Below are 24,937 nucleotides of genomic sequence, written 5' to 3'. Positions count from 1 at the left end.
ACGGAAAGGGCTGAAACTCTCAGGGTCCGATTTCAAAAAATCTTCATTTTCGAAGGGTTAGGTGACGTAAATTTTCGAAAAAAAGTCGGCATCAGCTTTGTACTTAAGCAAGCAAGAACGCTGACTAGTTATTTTCAGGATTCCAATGGTCGAAGACGGAGAACAACGATCGAGTGCTTCTACCAGTCGATGGCATGAGGATGGGAGTAACGCCGGAAGACGGAAGTTGCGACCTTTGACACTATGCTGGCTCATATCTTGTTTACGGGAGCGAGCAAATGGACAAGTTGTAAACAAAATTTGCATACTTCCAAAAAAGCTTCGCTTAGTGTCAAGGTCGATTGATATACTATCAGTTAGTCTCCCCACTGTGTTTTAGTGCATTAAAATACTCCGGCATCAAATTTGAGATGTTAAGTTCGTTCAAATTTCCCAGGCTTTCATTTGGTAGACGCAACTAAAACACTAATAACTAGCCACAAACACTAAAAACACCGTGTGAAGTAATTGCAGTGTTTGCCCCGTGTGTGCAAAGTCGGGTTGATTATTAAAATCATGATTAAATCTAGTGAACGCTTCTAAAAAACACGAATGTTTCTCGGATCGAAATGAATTCGTCTGTCTGTTTATGATTTGACCAAAGACAGCGTAGTGGACGACCAGTTCCACTGCCAATGGCTAGACAGTGATGCCGTGCCTATTCGTGTCTGATCCGCACAACAGAAAGGATCGCGTTGAATTTTCTAGCCGCAGGCTCAAGTTGACAACAAGTAAATTGCTTTGTAGAGATTTATCGTGAACGAAAGCCCGGGTGTGAGAATGAACACGAATAGAAAACCAATACTACCACTAGGAAAATTCTCATGTCAATGAAAGCAACTCGGATCTACAAGTTACGCATTTGACATGCCTTCTTTTCGTTGTCGATGTTATGAAACACAAAACTTTTTCTTTTGAATCTTTGCAAGTCCCCCACCTTTCTAACATGTCAACTGTCTGATGTGACCCAAGTAAAATTATTGTAGCTGGAGACATATTTTGGTGAAAATATATTGATTTGTGTGAGATTTTGCTGTGACATCATCGTGAAACAAATGATCGGCAGCGTTCTTTGTGGCGATGGAATAACCACAATTTCGTGGTTAGTTGCCACATTCAATAACTTTCCTATTTTAAAGTATATCCGACAGGTGCACGTGATACACCACGAGAGAGAGAGAGGGAGAGAGGGGGGGGGGGGGAGATTGTATCCGAGAAGCCGACTACGCTTGTCTTTGTAGTGACTCTCTAGGTTCGTTTATTTTTTTGCCTGTTGTTTTTTGCTTTTCTTTGCAATTTCGTTGGTTTAATTGCTTGTGTTACAGATTCATTGACATTACTGGATCTTTGCGTTGTTCATTATGTTCCCTCCTTTGGATAAATGTAACGGAGATAGGTTTCGAATCAAGTATTACGCAAAGAAATGTTTGATTTATATAAGTGATGAACCTTTGAATAAAAAAACGAGAATATTTTGATCCACTATGACTTTCCCCATTGCCGGCTCAAAAGTCAAGTAGTAAACCCAGCGATGACTCGTGGAATGATGGATGTTGATGTTTACTTCGGGAAGTGTTTTTGAAATGTTACGAAATTCTCTCAGGAAATTAGTAGTTTATACTGAATGCTATATTTTTACGACCATGGTTTATTGTACAAAGGCAAAGGAAGGCATTACAAAACAGAATAGCAGCCTTAATTTCGTTTTAATTCAATTAAATTTCCGTTACCGTTTGCGCGACGTCTCCGTCATAAGATAGTCATTGGTCTGTACGTGGTCTGTACACGGTCCTGCCGGCGAGACCGTGGTCTGTATACACGGAGGTAGAAAGAAAGAAAGACCTCCATGGTCTGTACAATGACCGACGTAGAGAGAGGAGGTATAGCTAAACTTGCCTAAGTCTGACGCATCTGTGGCATTTAGATATCAAAACCGAGTAGTAGGATTACAGGACTTGAATTCAGCAGACTGTCGCGTTAGTTGTGAGGTGGTCGAGAGATAGGAGCAACACGTACATGTCGCGTAGATCGTGGAGTAGCGTTCGGAAAGCCATGCTATAGCGTCCGCCCGAGAAACTCCAAACGACCAGGGCCAGTTCATAATCTTGGAGGTAACATATCACACCTGTACGCTTCATAATCAGTTGATTTTCTCTCACAATGATAAGGAAAGTACTTCATTTGGCCTCAATTTTATTAGATATCACGGGACAATATATGTCTTCCTGACTCCAATATGTCCGTATCCATTACTTTACACGAAAATTCAAAGCGGACACCGTCGCTGCTGAACTACATGTACTTTGAAGATTATATATACGTAATGGCGTTCGCGCATACATGCATACCTAAAAAGTATATGTTGTTTATTCCTGTTTATCTATGCATACATGCATAAATTAAGTGTCTAGGTACTTTACTCCCATCCTCTTCCCACGGACCCTGAGAGTTTCAGCCCTTTCCGTCTACTACCTTATGAGCTGCTAACGAGGTATTTGGTCAGGGCGATAAGCCCCCGCGTTGGCGATCGGCAGAACAAATTAATGAAGGGGATTAGGGAGGGCAATTAACAGATATAGACTGTTTTCTTTGAAATACTATCCACAGATAGCTAGGGTAAAGCATAGACTCTCGAGAAAAACTTCTCGAGAGTCTATGGTGTTACGTGCAGAGGAAAACGAACAAAAGGGTGAACTCAGCAAATAACGTTTAAACAGAATTTATTACAAAAAAAACTAATTGCTAAGTCGGGGATAGAGTACAAGCTTTAAAAGTGTACAGACTACTTATCTCAGCTGGGACGGCAAAGCTCCAGTCTCAGAGTTGTAACAGTCAGTTGGATGAATGAACAGTCCTTGCAGGCTTGCAGCTGCATAAAGTCCACAGTATAAATCCAGCGTTGACAGTGAAGGTCTTGAAAAGTCTTGAGAATGACTACTGCTGGAGTTTAGTAACACACAAGAGACACGATCCCAAAAGTCTGCCTGCAAGCCTGCTGTCCCAGTATTTATACTCATGTGTTTACATAAGCATATAAGAACAATCTAGAACTTTTATTGACATGCTAATTACTGTTCTAAAATTATCTCTCTTACACAACTAATCAACTTTCCAGAACATTCCAAACATGACTAATTGAATTCAAGGTTGTGAGGTCATCAAGGGCAGTGACCTTGGGAATGTTCTAGACTAATTGAACTCAGGTCATGATGAGTGTGGGGGAAATGACCTACATAACACACCCCCTCTTCAAAAAAGAAAATTTTTCAAAGAAAAATCTTCTTTTACAAATGTAATCTTGAAAAGGATTTAAGTACTCAAATTTTGTTTTACTCTAAAGTAAAATTTCTTGAAAGTGAACAACAATAAAATTTCTTGAAAGTGAACAACAATAATTTCTAAATACGAGAGAGACAGTCTGCAATTAAATTGTCTCTGCTTTTGATATGTCTAATGTCAAGATTAAACTCCTGTAACATTAAACTCCATCTCAGCAATCTCTGATTTTTGCCTTTAAATTTCTGCAGAAAAACAAGAGGGTTGTAATCAATATAAACCACTATTGGCTGATTTGAAGAAGTAACATAAACTTCAAAATGCTGTAAAGCTAATATCAAAGATAAACACTCTTTTTCATTGTAGAGTAGTTTCTCTGGGATTTGTTAAATTTGTGTGAAAAGTAGCAAACAGGATGTCCCATGACTATCTTCTGGCAATTTGTTGTTGGAAAACTTGAAATGGCACTGAATTTGGCATAAAGTATGCATGGCAAAGTCCGGTTATTTGTATTGAGTTCTATAAAGTCATTGTTCGGCAAATACTTGGCTTCCTCCTGGAGATATTCCGCTTCGCAGGATTCAGTCTGTCTGGATGTTGTTCCACTGGATTACTGTCGCAGACATCTTCGTTGTGATAGATGATGTTTGTCCTCGTTGGAACATCTTGAAACAGGTGTTTATATTCGTGGAGCAGTTCTTTCACCTGTTGTTGTTGTCCTGGCTGGAGGTGTGCCAACTTTGTAGACTCCAGCTTCTCCAGGATTTCTGAGTTCTGAAGCTTGACCGAGCCCAGCTTTGAGTTTAGAGTATTTTCACTCAAGTCAGTTTCAGTATCACTATCTTCATAATGGCTTGAACTGACTGCACTGACAGGCTGAGTTATAGTAGGATTATCCCTATCCAAATATGGCTTAAGCATATTTATGTGACATAGCTGTTTTTGTTTTCGCCTGTCAGGTGTTATTATGATGTAATTTAAATCACTCAATTTCTTATCAATTAGGTATGGCCCAAAGTAACGAGCATGGAGTGGTTTGCCAGGAATTGGAAGTAGAACAAGAACTTTTTGACCTGGTTCAAACTTCCGTTTTGAGGTGTTTTTATCGTATTTGATTTTCATTGACTGCTGAGATGACTCAAGATTTTCTCTGGCTAATTCACATGCTTTAGAGAGTTTTGTACGAAAATCTGACACATATTGCAAAATATTCAGACAATCATCATCGTCTGATAGGAATTTCTCTTTAACGAGCTTAAGTGGGCCACGGACTGTGTGTCCAAATACAAGCTCAAATGGGCTAAAACCAAGAGACTCTTGAATTGACTCTCTAACAGCAAAGAGCAAAAAATGAATTCCTTCATCCCACTGCTTCTCTGTGTCAAAACAGTAGGTCCTAATCATGTTTTTCAAAGTTTGATGAAATCGCTCAAGAGCACCCTGACTTTCTGGATGATAGGCGGATGACCTATACTGTTTAATGCCTAGCTGATCCATTACTTGTTGAAAAATTCCAGACATAAAGTTGGAGCCTTGATCAGACTGGACACATTTAGGGAGGCCAAATAAAGTGAAAAATTTGACTAAAGCTCTCACTATAGTCTTTGTCTTTATATTTCTCAGTGGTATGGCTTCGGGGAACCGAGTTGATGTACACATTATTGTCAGCATGTACTCATTTCCTGATCTTGTTTTTGGTAGGGGCCCAACACAGTCTATTAGTATCCTACTAAATGGTTCTTGAAATGCAGGAATTGGCTGTAAAGGGGCCTTTGGAATAGTCTGATTTGGCTTTCCTACCATTTGACATGTGTGACAAGTTTTACAGAAATGTGCTACATCCTGCCTGAGATTAGGCCAATAAAAGTGACTGAGAGTTTTATGATAAGTTTTCCTGACTCCTAAGTGACCAGCCCAGGGGGTTTCATGGGCCAGGCGCAATATTTCAGCACGATAGGGCTTTGGAACCACAATTTGATGTTTTATAGCCCAATCGTCATCAACCAAAACATCTGGAGGTCTCCATTTACGCATGAGAATACCAGATTTTGTATAATAGGAAACAGAGCTATCTGAAGTTTTACCTTCATCATCTACCCTGTCAAACAAAGACAAAATATCTGGGTCTTTGTGTTGTTCTGCAATGAGATTTGATCTAGAAAATGTCTGACTTTGGTCAGCAGAAGTTTTACTGGAAGTTTCAAATCCACGAGGGATAACGGAATGATCCGTGTCAAACACCTGACTGAGAAAGGTGTCATTTAAGTCAACATCTGTGACATTATTTTTGAGAGTATTTTGATTCTCGGAAGTTTTCTTTGACATGGCTCGAGTAATAGCACATGAAGGAAATAAATCGGGTATCTCTTGTTCAATTGGCTCTGGATCCTGATCTAAACTAGGATTATCAGTCACAAGTGGATTAGTGATGACCTTGTCCCCAGCAAGGTCGTTTCCAAGAAGAAGGTGAATCCCTTCGAAAGGCAAAAAAGGCCTAATACCTAAAGCCACAGGTCCAGAAACAAAGTCCGAAGACAAATAGACATTATGGAGAGGAACAGGAATGTAGTCATTGCAATCTACCCCCTTAATAAGAACTTTAGAACCTGAAAATGACTTTTCAGAAAACGGCAGGGTATCTGCCAACAAAAAGAACTGGGAAGCCCCGGTATCTCTTAAAATTTTGACAGGGGTAGCGGAAGAAAAATCACTAGAAAGTGATATAAAACCATCGTGAATAAATGGTTCGAAAATACCCATAATGCTATCTTGAGAAGAATTGACCTTGACCTCATTAATTGGGGATAAGAGGGGTTTAACCTCAGAAAATGTGTTGCACACATTATTAGACTCTAATCGAGTTGATGAAGAAATAAAGCCGGTGGGCTTAGATCCACTTTGACTACTTTGACCTTCACGTTTTCTTTTCAATTTGAAACAATCTGACATTAAATGGCCGTCTTTCTTACAATAATTACAAGAAGTGTACCAAACTGTTTGTCAGAAGGAGATTGAGACTTGGGATCTGATGATGTGGGAGTGTTACTTGAACTCTGTGAACTGTTGTCATTTGATTTTCTACTCTCCTTTGAAAAATTCTTGGATGAAAAGGAGGAGTTAAATTTACCTGCATTGTTTCTGTATGAAAAGGACTGGGATGGTTTGCTGAGAAATGAAGATTTGTGGGTCAATGAATAATCATCGGCCAAACGTGCAGCAACCTCCAATGTATCTGCCTTTTGTTCATTGATAAATGTCTTGATGTCACTCCGGATGCACCTTTTAAATTCCTCAATCAAAACAAGTTGTCGTAATTTGTCATAATTCTGACTGACCTTTTCAGAAGAACACCAACGATCAAACAGTTGTTCTTTTGTTCGAGCAAATTCAACATAAGTTTGATCCTTCACCTTCTCACAATCCCTAAATTTCTGACGGTAAGCTTCAGGCACCAACTCATAGCCCTTGAGAATTAATTCCTTCACAGAATCATAATCTGAAGCCTGCTCTACTGACAACTGAATGTAAATTTCTCTGGCTTTACCCACCAAAGCACTCTGCAAAAGCATAGACCAGGACTCCTTAGGCCAATTCAGACTCTGAGCAATTTTCTCAAAATGGAGGAAATATTTATCAACATCCTTTTCTTGGAAAGGGGAACTAACCTGAAATGCTTAGTGATGTCAAACTTGTCTGAAGGGAAGAATTTTCCTGACTGTCCAAGCTCTAAACGTCTCATTTCTAACTGTAGTCGATGTTCTTCCAATTCTCTCTCCTTTTCTCTCTGTCTTTCTTCCATTTGTAATTCTTTGTCTTTCATTTGTAATTTTTCCTTTTCTAATTCCAATTTCTTAAGCTCCAAATCTGCCTGTATTTCTAATTCTAATTTTTTGAGTTCGAAGGAAGACTCAGGCTCATAATCTTTTAAGGCAGACTCTTCAAAATGGCCAGAATTAACTAAATGTTTTGCAATCTGAACTGAATTTCTCGCTTGCGCATAGATCTTTTGACATCTACTTTAAGGAAATTTGCCAGTGCTATGAGGTTGTCTTTTCTGAGGGAATTAAATGTGTCCTGATCAAGGTCATCCATAAATTCGTCTGGCTTGAATTCCGCCATGATTGAATTTCGCTGAGTTCACAGTATACAGTAGTTTTGAAAAGGCTGTCAAAATGTTGTCAAACGGCTCAAAATATTTGTATCCCGGACGAGCCCCCAATTTGTTACGTGCAGAGAAAACGAACAAAAGGGTGAACTCAGCAGTTTCCGTTTAAACAAAATTTATTACGAAAACAAAACTAATTGCTAAGTCGGGGATAGAGTACAAGCTTTAAAAGTGTACAGACTACTTATCTCAGCTGGGACGGCAAAGCTCCAGTCTCAGAGTTGTAACAGTCAGTTGGATGAATGAACAGTCCTTGCAGGCTTGCAGCTGCATAAAGTCCACAGTATAAATCCAGCGTTGACAGTGAAGGTCTTGAAAAGTCTTGAGAATGACTACTGCTGGAGTTTAGTAACACACAAGAGACACGATCCCAAAAGTCTGCCTGCAAGCCTGCTGTCCCAGTATTTATACTCATGTGTTTACATAAGCATATAAGAACAATCTAGAACTTTTATTGACATGCTAATTACTGTTCTAAAATTATCTCTCTTACACAACTAATCAACTTTCCAGAACATTCCAAACATGACTAATTGAATTCAAGGTTGTGAGGTCATCAAGGGCAGTGACCTTGGGAATGTTCTAGACTAATTGAACTCAGGTCATGATGAGTGTGGGGGAAATGACCTACATAACAATGGGTAAAGTAATAGGCACACACTAGACACAGGTAAGGCTTGTATAATGAAAAAAAAAGTTTAATACAAGACATTTATTGGTCATATTCATAATTTCTAGACGAATATTGCTCGCCGGACCCTGTGGTTTTACCTTTGTCGCGCCGGGGGGGGGTCACCCTGTTTTAGAAATTTGGAATAGGGGGGTCACCCTGTTTTCAAAATTTGGAATAGGGGGGGGTCAGCCACTTTTTGACGTCGGCAAAAAATAATCCACCGGCCCCCCCCCCCCCCCCCCGCCGAAGAAACTGACCAGTCCCTAAAACGCGTCCAAAGGTTTGCGCCCACACAGAACTTGATGGGGTGGAAACCGTCGATCTGGCCTGAAACGACGTTCTGCACCCCGTCTATAAGTTATGCATAGTCTACCTTTCTACTTTAATGGAAGATACGCTTGACACTTTTGGTCGTATACGCAAACGATCGGCTGTTCCAATTATACGGTTTCCACGCGACTAGAATTTACCAACAGCGCAACTGTCGAATGTAAAACAATGTGAAAGAGGCTCCCCACCGCCTTACTATCCAAAATGTTTTTGTGTCGAGTTTATGTTTGATTCGTTTCGGATATGTGTTCCTACATTCTTACCCGATTGTTTGTGTTAATAAAATGTTTGTTTCGCTTCGGATATATGTAGGGAAGTTTGGGTTCGTGTGTACGGTAATGTTTAGTTTTTGTGGGGAAAGCTTATGGCGAGACGCAGCCGGAGCTATGGTGTTACAAAGTTGATAGACTGGCCCTTTGATGCTTGCGTTTCGAAACCCGTGTGGTTTCTCATCAGTCGCAAGGTAGATTCTTTCCTTAGTTTGCTGTTAGGTGTCGCCATTGTGTGCGTAATGGCCTTTCGCATTCGTGTACGTAATCTTTTGTGTTGACAATGACGATGTTTCGACCTTTGTCTGGGTTTTATGGTAATGTATCTATTTCCCATATGGTTGACAAATATCACTGACACACTGTTCCAAAAACCCCAATTACTGAAAGATACTGCAATCAGTGTAACACCAACAGTATTGAAGATGAAACACACTTTTTATTAGTCTGTCAGAAATACAAAGTCCAAAGAAAGAACTTTTTCAGTAAAATCAATTTCCCAAACGACGATACTGAAAATCAGCTTATTTCTCTACTAACAAAACAAGAGTTATCTTTTAATGAACAACTTGCAGATTACATTTTACTTTATATAAACAAAGAAATACCTAGTTATATTTATTATTAGCTACTATTATTATACTGTATTACTTTATCTCTATTGAAGAAATTTTAACTTATTTTTGTATCACACTTTTATTGCCACAAATGTGATGTAAATCCTTTATTTACAAGCAAGCAATAAAAATGTTATTATTATTATTAGTATATCCACAGTGGTAAAAATCCAGTTAAATCATCAAGAGAAATAAGCCATCCATCCTGCAAAGGTAGTTATATTGGATTATGAAGTACTTGTGAGTGCCAAGAAGAAAGCACATCGGATTCTTTGGCGTATTCTACCATCTATTGTTCTCTGAACAATTGTTGCTTTCCACACAATGGCTGCCATGAAAGACAACGTGAGTACCACTAGTAAATCAAGACGAAGGCGAGATGTCAACAGCCGATTTATGGCTGATGGCAATGGAAAACGTCAATATCAATACTCTGATGACTCTTTTTGCTTAGAAGACCTTGACATGGAGGGGGAAGATATTAAGAAGACTTGGCTTTGTAATTTGGTAGACAAACATTGTGAAGGATTAATCAATGTGGAGTGGGGCAAAACAATGAAGTCACCAGTACGTTTCAAATTTTGCACTGAAGGAAATGACACCCACAAAGCTACAAGTTTTAGTGATGCTTGGATTCATGCTTTATCAGCTGCTAAACCAGAATCTATAAATAAGATGAAAGATCTTCAGCAATTCAAATTCACACTGGACGGATCTGAAGGGCAGGTCACTGTGAATGTATACAGTTCTACTGGAACTACCATGTTTGAATGTCACCACGTAGACTGGCTATCAGCTAAGCTAGATATGTTACTGTTGGCGGTAAAAGAGAAACCGACTTTAACAGAGGGGATATCAGAGACATGTCTTAAAGAGATCAATGAGACACAACCACAGAACAGCAAACCGAATCATCAACTCAGCCATCATCAGTGAACTCTAATAGTCCAATACCTACCTTGTCATTACATCATTTGACCAACACCATTTTTGATCACACAACACAAAGTAAATCAACAGGCAATTCAGTGTCACCACACAAGACAGTAGCAAATATGAAGAAAACAAAACAGCTGCAAAATTCTACACCGAAGAAGTCCAACAAAGAAAACACATTTGCATGACAATATTCATTTAAATGACCAGGGTACAGCTTTGTTAGTAAGGAATATTAAGGATATGCTCTCTCCAAACCTTGGTGAACCGAAACCTTTTCAGGAGAAGACAGTATTTTCAACATCCTGTTAATCCGGTGGTACAGCAATACGGGGACGCAACACAAGGTTTTCATTGGTCTAGAAATCACCCCATTTTGCCACAATATGTTGATACACCTCAAAGCCATTGGCAAATGATACCAATCAATAGATATGACTAACTTTACATTTCAGAAAAACAGCAATATACAAAGTTCACTGTCAATATTCTACTGGAACATACAGGGTTACCAAGAGAGAAAGTTTCAAGACAGTGACTATATAAATAATATTACTCAACATGACATTATTGGTATTGGAGAAACTTGGCTCACAGAACAATTGAAACATACTTTTCACATTCCTGGATACTATGACTATTCTGTTGTCAGAAAAAAGAAAAAACAGAGGGGTGGTCTTTCACTTTTGGTTAAAAATACTATAAAGAAGGGTGTAAAAATGGTTCATTCAGATGCGGAAGATATGGTGTGGTGCAAACTTTAAAAAGATTTTTTCAGATTACAACAGGATATGTTTATTTGCTTTGTTTACATTGCACCAGAAAATTCCAAACATAAGTCTTAATTTTTTTTTCGAACGTTTAGAACAGTTGATCACAAAATATAGCTGTAGGAACTAAGCTGACGGCTCTTCTACGCACGGCCCTTCTACTTCGGAGGAGCGATCCGCCGTCTATCTGACCTCAAGCAATTGCGATTTCCCCGGCAAAATAGTGATCTGCACAAAACGCTACATAAAACAAAATCCTAGAAAGGATGATCTCAGACAACAACCAAGTGCAGCCAACGAAGCTATTCATCGACAAAGCTGTTCCGGAAGCAATTTTTGAGGGCAGGGGAAATTTTAATTTTGCTAGGGCAGGGGACATATTTTTAGGTGCCGGGGGAGCAAATTTTAGGGGTTTTTTGGTCGGGCAGGGCAGATATTGGTTGATTGTTCTGGGGACAGGGCTTGGCGAAAAACGATGAATGGGGAAGCTAATTTTAAAACGGGGACAGGGGAATTTCAGCCATGGTGTTTCCGGGAATGGAGACACAGTGCAAGTACCTATACCTTTTAAAGGTTACCCAGACTACTTACCCTATCGATTGACCCCACATATCACTCTATGTACTGCGAGATGGAAACCAAATACAAGGCCACTGCAGTATGTGTCTGCATTGGAATGTAAATTTTCAGGGGAAACTTTTTTATCAGGGCAGGGGAAAATCGACAGTTTTTTCATCACAGGGTAGGGTAGCTTCATGTCTGCAGGGGAAATGGAATGAGAAAATTTTGAGCGAAATTTTTTCCAGGGCATGGGAAATCGGCAAGTTGTTTTTTCGCCGCAGGGCAGGGGAGCTTCAAACATTCACAGTGGGGAGGGGAAACAGGCAAAAATATGTGGGGAGCGGTTAAAAATGAAGTTTGAGTGCGGCAGGGTACGTCGGAAAATTTTCAGTGGGAGGGCAAATTATAAACAGCTAATTAATTACCCTCTTGACTTAAAATTAGTCAGTTCACATTACTTGTCATGTACAATATATCTTATCATAGTAAGGACCTCTTTAAAAGTGCATTGTCCGTTGGCTGCACCTGTAACTTTGCCTCTAAAACACCGATAGGACAACTTACATACATATAGCCGTTTCTGTTGACCTTGGTCACATGACCAAAGTCAAAGCAATATCGATTCACCGATGTCTCGCCATGTTTTCCACACAAAATACCTACAATGATCTATTCACTCACTATACCGTAGTATTAAACACACAAGATCCAATGTGTGAAGTAGCCTTCATTTCCTTCATAAACCCACATCAACTTCCCTTCATAGCAGGCGATAACATGGTCAAAAGAGTAAAACCAATTACAATCACGGCACGGCCAAAAGCAAATCGATAAATGTTAAGCTCTGTGAGCTGTTCCATAAACAATGTAAATGTCAATGTGCAGTAAAATCTGCATTACTTCAAGGAGTCGATGACTCATAATAAAAGACGGACGGTAGCCTGCAGACATGGAACCCTAGTTGCTAAAGTTGCATCTTTTTTAAAGTTACAAAAGAATAAATTAAGCAATTACAGCAAGCTTTATTAATGTTATTATTGTTATGCCAGACCATCAGCACTTGTTCTATTTCTTTTTGTATATGGTAGACAACCCCGATATTTTGCAAAGGCAACTGAGAAAAATCAATGTCGACCAACAGAACACCATTACTATTTCCAAAACCAGATATGAACTGTAAATGCTCACGTGTTTCATTATATATTGCAGTTATGTGTAAAATTGAACCTTTGCCACATGTTTGCAACTTCATTTAAAGTATTATGATCAACATAATGAACATAATTCACCACAGATTAACTCTACAGGTCATTAAGTATTCAAATATGTAATTAGCTGAAAAAGAATAATTTCTTTGACTGCTGTCATGGTATCAGCACTTAATATAGCAAGTGTAATTGCCTTTGGTCAAGTCCTTCAAACTATATATTCCAAACTTTGAAAGCTCATTAGATATGCAAACTATAAATTAGCTGACATGAAAACTTAAATGCGAAATGACTTCCAATATTGATATAACCTGGTATAATCATCAATGTACATAGCATGTTATGCCAATTTTGATCAAATAAATCCAAGTATATATCCTTAATTAGGAAAGTTCATTAAATACACAAATTAGGAATTGGCTGAAGCAAAAATGCTTAATGCCTTTCAATAACGTTAGCCTACATAATTGTATCCTTAATGTACATAGCAAGTTTCATCAATTTTGGTCATGTAAATTCAAATATATATCCCTAATTTCAAAAATTCATTAAATATGCAAATTAGGAGCTGGATGAAGTGAAAATGCTTAATGACTTTCAATAATGTTCTATCATAGTATCTTTAATGTACATAGCCAGTTTCGTCAACTTTGGTCTCGTCAATACAGATAAATATCCCTGATTATGAAAGTTCATTCAATATGCAAATTAGGAGCTGGATGAAGTGAAAATGCTTAATGACTTTCAATAATGTTCTATCATAGTATCTTTAATGTAAAAAGCAAGTTTCATCAATTTTGTACATGTAACTTCAAATATATAGCCTTAATTTCAAAAGGTCATTAAATATGCAAATTAGGATTTGGATGAAGTAAAATGCTTAAGGTAGCGGTAAAGGCTAGAGCGTCAGTTATAAACTTCAATAAAACTATTAAAACATAAAAGTAGTCAACATTCTCTGTGGAATAAAAAAAAGTAGACATTTGGGCACAAAGGCATTGCAGAGATATAGCCCGTTGAAACTTCTGAAAAACTGACCAAATAAGAGGAAGTTGGGGAGTCCTTAGTGTATTAACTATGGTAGAGGTCCCCTAGCTTTTAAAAAAATGTTTGAAAAGGGAAAGTCATTTTTTACTGTTTTTCAGGAAAGTTTGACAAGGCAGTGCTTGCATTCAGAATGCGTGACTGCTATTATAAAAGCATTTTTAGATTCTTTGAGTGTCAAAGAGGTGTCAAAACTGAGATTAACCAAAAAGACTGCTCTGTGACTTCAAAAGAGGGGTGCAAATATGGCTTGTTTTCAACATTTTTGAGAGAATAACAGTTTTCCTACATAATTTTATACCAATTTAATCCAACCTTTGAAATGAGATATGGACATGGAATTTTCACAGCCTATTAACAAGGTTACAGATAAGATTTTTAAGGCACATTTTTCCTGTATTTGAAGTACTTTTTGAAAAATCACATTTTGAAATTTGAAAGAATTTTTAATAATTTTTTGATATGTAAACCCATGTAAAATCATAAAAACAAATTTTATTTACAAATCCTGCCGTACAAATCTTACAATTAATAGTGTCAACATATTTATAACTAATTTGGTAATATTAATTTATTATTAAATTCAAAGATGTAAAAAAATATGAAAAATTAAATTTTGATATTGATTGGTGTCATATTTCAAAATCATGGCTACAAATATACAATTATTATATTCTTTGGAAAAAGTATTAACTAAGGGAGTCATCCTGAAAATTTGAACTAAATATCTTGATTCTAACACTTTAAACTTGACATTAACTCTGAGAAAAGAATTGGTGCAAAAATAGCCTTTACCGCTACCTTAATGACTTTCAATAACGTTAAATCATAGTATCTTCAATATGCATACCAAGTTTCGTCAATTTTGATCGAGTAAATCCAGATATGTACTCCTAATGAGGAAATTTCATTAAACATGCAGATCAGTAATTATCTTTCACGTCACCCCTTAATATCTTTCACAGCTGATATATCTTGGTGTGATCAACATTTGTAGTGAATCTCATCAAATTCTGTGAAGTCGTTGTCAATATATATCCGTTTTTTTCTAAAATCATTAATTATGCAAATGAACAAAAAGTAAGCAAGCCACACCCACCAAAACACTGATCAGTTCTTGCCATTTGCAAACTGAATCTATGTACCAGATTTGATTCTGATCTGATGAGCCGTTTTGAGATATTGAGTACACAGACAGACAGACAGACACACAGACAGACACACAGACACACAGACAGACAGACATCGCTGCGACATATGCTCACGTGTGTCAACACATGAGCAAATTAAGAAACGAACGACGAAATGAAGTTAAATTTGTCAATACATTTAAAGAAACGCCAAGAGCAATGGAATCAGTTAAGCATTGCGTCACATAATTGAAGATCATCTCACAGCACACATTGACCAGATATGAACTGTAAATGCTCACGTGTATCATTATATATTGAAGTTATGTGTAAATTTGAACCTTTGCCACATGTTTGCAACTTCATTGAAAGTATTATGATCAACATAATGAACAATATTCACCACAGATTAACTTTATAGGTCATTAAGTATTCAAATACGCAATTAGCTGAAGTAGAAATAATTAATTTCTTTGACTGCTGTCATGGTATCACCACTTTATATAGCAAGTGTACCGGTAATTGCATGCCTTTGGTCAAGTCCTTCAAACTATATATTCCAAACTTTGAAAGCTCATTAGATATGCAAACTATAAATTAGCTGACACGAAAACTTAAGTGCGAAATGACTATCAATATTGGTATAACCTGGTATAATCATCAATGTACATAGCATGTTATGCTAACTTTGATCAAATAAATCCAAGTATATATCCCTAATTAGGAAAGTTCATTAAATACACAAATTAGGAATTGGCTGAAGCAAAAATGCTTAATGCCTTTCAATAATGTTAGCCTACATAATAGTATCTTAATGTACATAGCCAGTTTTGTCAACTGTGGTCTCGTCAATTCAGATAAATACCCCTAATTAGGAAAGTTCATTAAATATGCAAATTAGGAGCTGGATGAAGTAAAAATGCTTAATGACTTTCAGTAACGTCGTATCATAGTATCTTTATGTACATAGCAAGTTTCGACAACTTTGGTCTCGTCAATACAGATAAATATCCCTGATTATGAAAGTTCATTAAATATGCAGATAAGGAATTGGCTAATTTTCAAATGCTTAATGACTTTCAATAATGTTCTATCATAGTATCTTTAATGTACATAGCCAGTTTCGTCAACTGTGGTCTCGTCAATTCAGATAAATACCCCTAATTAGGAAAGTTCATTAAATATGCAAATTAGGAGCTGGATGAAGTAAAAATGCTTAATGACTTTCAGTAACGTCGTATCATAGTATCTTTATGTACATAGCAAGTTTCGACAACTTTGGTCTCGTCAATACAGATAAATATCCCTGATTATGAAAGTTCATTAAATATGCAGATAAGGAATTGGCTAATTTTCAAATGCTTAATGACTTTCAATAATGTTCTATCATAGTATCTTTAATGTACATAGCCAGTTTCGTCAACTGTGGTCTCGTCAATTCAGATAAATACCCCTAATTAGGAAAGTTCATAAAATATGCAAATTAGGAATTGGCTGAAGTAAAAATGCTTAATGACTTTCAGTAACGTCGTATCATAGTATCTTTATGTACATAGCAAGTTTCGTCAACTTTGGTCTCGTCAATACAGATAAATATCCCTGATTATAAAAGTTCATTAAATATGCAGATAAGGAATTGGCTAATTTTCAAATGCTCAATGACTTTCAATAATGTTCTATCATAGTATCTTTAATGTACATAGCCAGTTTCGTCAACTGTGGTCTCGTCAATTCAGATAAATACCCCTAATTAGGAAAGTTCATAAAATATGCAAATTAGGAATTGGCTGAAGTAAAAATGCTTAATGACATTTAATAATGTTCTATCATAGTATCTTTAATATACATAGCAAGTTTCATCAATTTTGGTCATGTAAATTCAAATGTATATCCTTAATTTCAAAAGGTCATTAAATATGCAAATTAGGATTTGGATGAAGTACAAATGCTTATTGACTTTCAGTAATGTTAAATCATAGTATCCTCAATATGCATACCAAGTTTTGTCAACTGTGGTCTCGTCAATTCAGATAAATACCCCTAATTAGGAAAGTTCATAAAATATGCAAATTAGGAATTGGCTGAAGTAAAAATGCTTAATGACATTTAATAATGTTCTATCATAGTATCTTTAATATACATAGCAAGTTTCATCAATTTTGGTCATGTAAATTCAAATGTATATCCTTAATTTCAAAAGGTCATTAAATATGCAAATTAGGATTTGGATGAAGTACAAATGCTTATTGACTTTCAGTAATGTTAAATCATAGTATCCTCAATATGCATACCAAGTTTTGTCAATTTTGATCGAGTAAATTCAGATATATATGCCTAATTAGTAGATTTCATTAAATATGCAAATTAGTCATTATCTTTCACGTCACCCCTCAATAACTTGCACAGCTGATATATCTTGATGTGATCAACATTTGTAGCAAATCTCATCAAATTGTGTGCAGTCGTTCTCAATGTATAGCCGTTTTTTCTAAAATCATTAATTATGCAAATGAGCAAAAAGTAAGCAAGCCACACCCACCAAAAACTAATCAGTTCTTGCCATTTGCAAACTAAATCTATGCACCAGATTTGATTCTGATCTGATGAGCCGTTTTTGAGATATTGAGCACACAGACAGACAGACAGACAGACAGACAGACAGACAGACAGACAGACACAAAGACAGACAGACATCGCTGCGACATATGCTCACGTGTGTAAACACGTGAGCAAAAAATGAAACAGATAAGTACAACTAGACGTGTAGTTTTGTCGTAGCTGCATTGGTGACTCTCTGAAGCACGATCCAAGATTTCCACTGTGCAGGGAGCCACAGAGAGAAATTATAGCACGAGGCGAAAAATAGTTTTGTATAAGTAACGTATAAGGGTGGTGTTCCCTTCCCCGAAGGCACTTGAACAACAACCGAAGTCAACTTACTGTTTAGTTTGTGTAGTTTGTTCCTCTGCATGCTAGCGCTCTGTAGAGAAAGTTCTCAAATTGTTCGCAAGATGCCGTGTTCAGACAATGAGGATAGAGCAACTGAATCGGGCCTTGCGTGTTTTCTCCGTAGATGAACAGTTACATGTAAATGTATTTGCCAGCTTCTACTCTTCGCATCTGAATAGCATCATCAGTTCTGAGCTACATTGTATAATGTACGGTAACCATATGTGCCTCTTCTTCTCAAGCATGTACACACGTCTATGCGGCGCATAGGTGCACAGCGGAATAGAACACAGGTGACTGTGATTATTTCCAACTAATTTTCACGCATTTATAGGCTCTGTTTCAAGGCCGAATCTTCGAACTATAGCATGCACACTCAAGTAACGTCTGTCAAAAGAGGATCAGACAATTCTTCTAAAGCCCAGGTGCTACTAAAGCTCGTGGCTACTTAAAGGCCCATGAGCTGCGACTCTGCAAAATTTGTCCAACCTCAGATAATCATTGCAATCTACAAATTGAACGATATAGTCATTAGTACATTAACTATGCCTCAACACTTTTGCCTGTGGCAGAATAGGCAAGAAATTGAACAGATTTTTGTTCATTTTAAATTTCCCGCCATTTTTAAAAATCTTGCCGTGTGAAAAAAAAGACTTTTTTGTCAAAGTGTAGTGAATCCCTTTCCTGTTCTTTTCAGGGTTGCACCATGTTGCATTTGTAAAGATTCATATGTACACCATTTACGCTGTTTACCATGTACTTGTATGGAGGCGGCCATATTTGGTCGAGGCACCAATTTATTATTTGTCTTACTAAAACCTCCCCATGCAGTCCCGCTCAGTGGATAATTACACTTGAGTAAACATCCCTGAGTAAGAACATTTCTATGAACTAATTTTAATCTAAATATAAAATCATGAAAACAATTCCAAAAGTTACAGCTCATGTGCCTTTAAACTGCTGGTCATAGTGAAATTTTCATGTGCAGTTTCTTTCTGTATAGTGGTGCGGCATGGCAAATCCATTGTGCATTTTTTGATAAAAGCACCAAATTTGGCTCAGATGTGTCTTATTATGTGTTGAACAAATTCAGATACCGAGCCACTGAAAATGTGTTGAAGCGTTGCCGTGGCAGCCATTTTTCAAAATGGCCGCCAGACAAGGTATTTCTCACCTAGTAAATGTCAAATGCACAACGCGTTGAGTAATTTTGGGTTGAATATTTTCAATTAGAAAATATGGGAAGAGTAATTTACAATTTTTTTTCAACTTTTCTTAATCGTCTGACTTGTTAAACGGGTAAATACAGACAAAAACACAATTCTTATGCATAAAATGTACAATATTAGATCCTATCAAAGGACGACACTATGTCAGCAGTCAAGAAATATTAGGCCATGGGCTAGAGGGGAACATGCATCTCTAGGATATCAAACTGTATTTATAGAAGCCTTGGGATCAGTAGAATACGAAATAAAATTTTAACAGATAAAAGGGATGCACTAACGTTTATGGTTGTGTTTTGAAGAGTACCGCAAAATCACTATTTGCGCATACCCACGTGCATTTGTCTTGTTGTACTACTACATGTCAGTCATCTGCTAAGCTTTTTTTAACATAACCTGACTTTTTGGGTATCATTAGAATGGAAATTTATTTGTCTTTAAAATGACATATGTAATATGCAATATGTTCCATAGATTTTTTGTTATGAAATAGAACCAAAACTTACCCGATACCCCGAAGTTTGTCATGCAAATAATAGCTAATGTCAAATTATACCAATGTTTTACCTCGGCATAATACAAAAAGTCAATGCTTTGTATGATATCTGTTTTATTTGCTACAGGGACATGTTTATCATGTGAAATAGACTTTTGACAGAAAAAAAGATTGGGATGTTACAGCTCCACTGTCATATTTTGAAGAGTACCGCAAAATCAGAGTATTGCCAACTCTAATGCGTTTTCGTTAAAGGCGGAGCCTCCCTTTAAAAGGGCGCCAACTTATGGCGGCGTTCATTGTGTAAGTGGACACCAAGCAGGTAACATGAGGGCACACGCTCCAGAAAATGCCACTTTTTAGTTTTTTCCGACCTCAAAAACGCAGACAGACTGCCAAGCGGTCATCACGAAGCTGCTGCCAATCGAACCCTATGGTTATATTCATATTCTAACGTGACTGGAAGGCGTTTTTTAAGGAATTCAAGTGTGGTCCTGGGGAAGAAATGACCGTTGGCCATTTGAATCGACCGTCAATCAAACAGTTATATAAGCTCTGTTTGCAGGATTAGCAAAAGGTGACAAAAGATTGAAATCAGTTTGTGTAATTAATGTTATAGAAATCAAACATCGTACTTGCCATGTGTTTGACGGGGAGGAGAACTCCACTAATGCGAGAACCAGGATTGAAAGTGCGGCTTTAAACCTGTCTTCTTGTAGGTCATCTGCTGAGCTCGATTTGTAACATAACATGGCTTATAGGGTTACATTGGAAAGTAATTGTATTCTTCTTTCAGATGACATATTGTAATTTGCAATATCTTCCACAGTTTTTATAAAATATGTCCAAAACTTACCCCATACCCAAACTTTACATTGAAAATTACTGGCACTGCTTATCTCAAATTCTACCAATTTGTACCTAGACATATTACAAAGGGCAATGCTTTGCATAAAATATGTGTTATTTGCTACAGGCATACGTCAAAATATGAAAGACTTTTAACAGCAAAACTATTGCGATGCAATGGCTGTTACAGTCATGTTAAAGGGTACCTTAAAGTCAAAGTATTGCGAATATTTGTTAAGCGTGTCTCCTTGTAAGTCATCTGCTTAGCTTATATTTTAACATAACATGGTTTATTGGGTAACATCGGGAAGTAATTTTATTCTTCGTCAGATGACAAATTGTAATATGCAATATCTTCCACTGTTTTTATAAATATGACCAAAACTTAGCCATACTCCAAACTCTATTGAAAATTAATGTCACTGCTTATCTCAAATTCTACAACCCTTTTACCTAGACATACAATAATAGGCACTGCCTTGTATGAAATCTCTTTTATCTACTACCGGGACGCGTCATAAATATGAAACAGACTTTTAACAGAAAACATATTAGAATGCAATAGCTGTTAGAGTCATGTTTTGAAGGGTATTGTAAAATCATGATTTTGAGACTCTTGTTAAACCAGTCTTCTGCTGAGCCAAATCTCTGAGGTTTATGTTTCAATCTTGACTAGCGTGTCACTATTTGTATAAGAAGGAATACATCACATTTGATCAGATAATTGGCCACCCAACACTACCTTCCTTAGGTCTTTGGTGTACGTGTAAAGTGGATAACCAAAATATGATTGGCAATTGTCTAGGATTGTGATAATGTAGGATTATGATTGTTAACTGACATGTGCATGATATCATCTGTTTATATATCTGTTGCACATCTATTCAGTCAATATGATATTCTCAATGACAAAAAGTCTTCCCACCACCAGTGGGAACCACGGCACCCACTTCAATGCATGCTAGCTGAAAGGTACACTTGATTCAACCCTTCAAAGCTGCAAGTACATTCAGTAAAATTTGGGATATTTGAAGAAATGGAATGGCAGACATTTTTCCATGGTGAAATTGATAACTTATTGAGCCCTGTTATATTATCCTTTGATTTTGAATACTAAATTAGGGTGCACAGTGCCATCCTTTCATTTAATGTGTTAATTCAACGATACACAAAATATCTGAGATTGCTAGGCTAACAACATTAGGATATGGAATAAAGATTCTATATAAAATTCCTTTCAGAATGCATTTCTGATACACGGGATCATTGAGACACCAACGTTATGCTATGGAAAATAAAAATTCCTGTTAGTTCATGGACCCAGTCCATAGTTCAGTTTATGGACCCAGTCCATAGTAAAGTTAATGGACCAAGTCCATAGTCCATAGTCCATAGTCCAGTCCACGAGTCGAGTCCAGTCCAGGTATTAGACTCTGCCCTCTAAACCTGGACCCTGTAATCATATGCTTGGACTTAGATAAACTACAGAACCATGCTAAGTTTAAATCTTAAATGAGATATCTAGCGATACTGAAAATGTACCTTACAAAATGTTATAATTTAGACTTCACGCTGCACCTAGTGTAAATATTCTGCAGGAAATGACATAAATATTTCCGCTTAGAATGGAGCAATAGTCGCTATTGTTCTCTTGTCAAATCAAATTCAGACAAGAAGACGTCTATCTAAAAGGTAGGTTTAACTTGTAATATACATTTTGTAAACTTTGTAAAGTTTAGAACCGATAAAGGTTAGAGATGCTATCATTTAATAATTCGACCAAATTGTAGTTCAATCGCGCAAATTCGCTGAGTCCTTGTATTCCCTTTATAGTATCCTTGCCTTTCATAGCCCTGATGGTCTACTGTAGTGTATTGCTATTTCCCTCCTACCCCTTCCATAGATCACATGGTTCTCCCCAAGCGGTAAAATTATATGCATGTTGTGTCTTTGTTAGTAAATTATCTTGTAACTAATAGCTGTTGAAATAGTCGCATGAGACATACAATTCTCAAAAAAAAGGTAATTTGTAAATTTTCAGTACAAACTTTGTGTTGATCACGAAACCAGTGTTTAATTTCCACCTGCCTATATCTGCTTATATGCACCTGTATATACTGCAATAATTAACTGATAGCATGTCTAATCTCAATCGGTTCTAAACTTAACAAACTTTAGAAAATACTTATGACAAAGAAAAGCTAACATTATGTGTCTTCTGGTCTGTTCAATATTATGGCTGAAATTGGTGATTGGTAGCAAGATATTTTCTTGGACATTTACAAGTATTGACACTTATGTTAGAGACAGGAAATCAACAATCCTTGACACCTTCAAATTCATCAGATGGCAGTCCTATCATCACAAAACCACTTTGATCGATTCAATATACCACATCATTAACCAAGGTAGAAAACGATGTGTGAAGTTGCACTCATTTTGAAATCATCAGCTCCTAGAAATCTTGTTATTGTTGGAAGGAGTAAAAGAAAGTATTTCAGGGATGGCCAAGAACAAATTGGTGGCATAGGCAATATCTATTTTCACCTCTCTGAACCCTGTCTTAAATCCTGTGATAGTTCCTTCTACCGATCTCTGGTCATAGTTCCTGATTAAACTGATAGAATTTCCAGGTGCGCAATACAGTCATCCACTATACTAAACTTCATGTAATTGATTAAATTATGTAATGCCTGTTGTCTGGGGTCCCACGCTAAGCTTACATTCATATAGTCTAATGTTGCAGTCTAAAGTCCATCCTGTTGCTATAACGATGACAGTCTATTCAAGTAGGAAAGCTACTTTACACACAGAGTTTTTCTAGACGATCCTCCCTGGGTAACAGTAATTGATTGGCTGATAAACTGATACTGACACAAATATCTCCTTGGCTCTCCATATACAATTAGGGCACACAATAGTGATTCTTGATAGAATCACCCTGTACAAGTGTAACTGGTGGGTTAAAATTATCACATCATCACATAATGCTGATTGACTTGCAACAATTCAGTGAGTGATTGGTAGCAACTTGAGGTACGTTCTTGAACATTTATTGACTGTTATGTTAGCGACAGGAAATATTCAATGAATTGAACTCTCTGCATCCTGGCTAACAACAATCTATGACACCTGCACATTTATCAGATAGCGGTCTTATCATCACCATGTCGTATTAGACAAGAGATGATAAAGACTTAAATGACACACGATTGTAAAATAAGAAGTCCTGCACTGTAGATCAGAATATCATGCAAAAATTACTTTTTGAAGGAAGATGGTCACTACTTTATCTCGATGAAATGCATAAGCAAGTCTGCATAATTTAGAAAAGGTACCTTGCAAAATGTTATAATTCAGACTTTACTCTGCAGGAAATGATATACACATTTCTGCTTAGAGTGGAGCAATGATCTATATTTTAACTTCTCTAAATCACATTATTAAACATATAAGAATACGTTTTATTTTGTAATGTATCTTTTCTAAACAATGTAATTAGACATACTATCATTTAATTATTTCAGTATATACCAGTGCATATTACCGATTTAGACAGGTGGAAAAACACTGATTTTGTGATTAACAGACGTTTGTACTAAAGATTTGTATCAGGTACTCTTTAAGAATTATCAGTCATACACAACTGTTACAAGGGCTGATTGTCATAAGATACGTTACTATACTAAGGGTTGGACCATTTGATATTCCGTTGGGCCTTGGAACATTGATCCTGGGATGTTTATTTTTTTTTTGTCCCTGCTTAACCAGGAATTATTTATTTTTGACTGTGTATATATGAATTTGGGGAGGATTTTTTTTCTTGTGCACATGGGCGATTTAAAGTGCCAACATTTGCTATAGTTCTGTTAAGATGTTGTTCTTCATATGACATGAAAAAAGTACTGGGAGAGAACTTTAACCAGCACAAAGTTTACAGGGAAATATAGGCAAACAGCATCTGCTTCAGAATGCTGGAAAGTTGGAAAGAAATCAGAAGCATCCTTTAACACAGCAAAATTACTGAGGGAGATAATAAAAAGTCACCGAGGTCTCAATCTGTAAGAAAACTACAACCTGCTGTTAATAATACGGTTTGTTCTGGGTAGCAGGTTAAAAGCATGTCATGGCATAAGGACATTGAAAGATAGTATAGAATTGATGCACCCAAGGCATACCAAAAATTACAAATATTATAAAATGCTGTGCAAAATATTTTATGCAGAAACTTGAGACTTAATGTAACTGTATGTGCATAATTTTTTCCTTCGTATCTGCTAGCAATCTATTTTATTTTTCTGCAATTCTTGGTAGGAATTTTTTTTAAAACGCAACCTCTCGTGATAATTTTTTCCCGCAAATCTTCCAAGCCCTCCCCCAAGGATATCAAATGGTCTAC

At 36.9% G+C, this 24,937-nt stretch overlaps 1 protein-coding gene across 3 annotated transcripts in view; it reads left to right on the top strand.

Moving 5' to 3' along the window:
• Positions 1-4,900, top strand: part of LOC139150901 (alpha-N-acetylgalactosaminide alpha-2,6-sialyltransferase 5-like) — a 417,953-nt gene extending 413,053 nt beyond the window's left edge. For all 3 annotated transcript variants that reach the window (XR_011556298.1, XR_011556297.1, XR_011556296.1), the window contains exon 6: positions 2,692-4,900. The gene's annotated coding sequence lies outside the window, so the exon portion shown is untranslated. The remainder of the gene's footprint in view (positions 1-2,691) is intronic.
• The last annotated feature ends 20,037 nt before the right edge of the window (positions 4,901-24,937 follow it).

Source organism: Ptychodera flava, chromosome 15 (assembly GCF_041260155.1).
Source record: "Ptychodera flava strain L36383 chromosome 15, AS_Pfla_20210202, whole genome shotgun sequence".
NCBI lineage: Eukaryota > Metazoa > Hemichordata > Enteropneusta > Ptychoderidae > Ptychodera > Ptychodera flava.
Note: the sequence above shows the minus strand (reverse complement) of the source record. Positions and strands in the feature narration are given on the sequence as shown.